Below are 738 nucleotides of genomic sequence, written 5' to 3' on the forward strand. Positions count from 1 at the left end.
ATGGCGGAACATGTTTCAAAGTGCCTAACCTGTCAGAAGGTGAAAATTGAACATCAGAGACCTTCTGGGACTTTGCAACGTTTAGAAGTTTCGCAATGGAAATGGGAGAGCATCGTGATGGACTTTATGTCAGGATTGCCGAGAACTAGAGCTAGTTTTGATGCTGTCTGGGTGATTGTGGACCGACTGACGAAGTCGGTTCACTTTTTATCTGTTCGGATGAATTATAACCTTGAGGAGTTAGCACCCTTATACATAAAGGAGATTGTGAGACTTCATGGTGTGCCTACTACTATAATTTCTAACAGAGATCCCCGTTTCACTTCAAGGTTCTGGGGTGCATTTCAGAGAGCTTTCGGAACCTGATTAAGCTTAAGTAAAACTTACCATCCTTAAACAGATGGTCAATCTGAGAGGACGATCCAAACCCTAGAGGATATGTTGAGGGCTTGTGTTTTGGACCAGCCGGCGAGCTAGGATCGGTATATGCCGCTAGTGGAGTTTGCATACAATAACAGCTACCATGCGAGCATCGGATTGTCTCCATATGAGGCTCTGTATGGGAGAAAGTGTCAATCTCCGATATGCTGGTATGAAGATGGGGAGACAAGTTTATTGGGCCTTGAGATGATAGCTGAAACTACTGAATAAGTCAAGAAAATTAGAGATAGGATGCTCACTGCTCAGAGCCGTCAGAAGAGTTGCGCCGATCATAGGCGAAAGCCCTTAGAGTTTAAG

The sequence above is a fragment of the Arachis ipaensis genome, chromosome B7 (genome assembly GCF_059453495.1).
Source record: "Arachis ipaensis isolate K30076 ecotype BB chromosome B7, ASM5945349v1, whole genome shotgun sequence".
In the NCBI taxonomy this organism is placed as follows: Eukaryota; Viridiplantae; Streptophyta; class Magnoliopsida; order Fabales; family Fabaceae; genus Arachis; species Arachis ipaensis.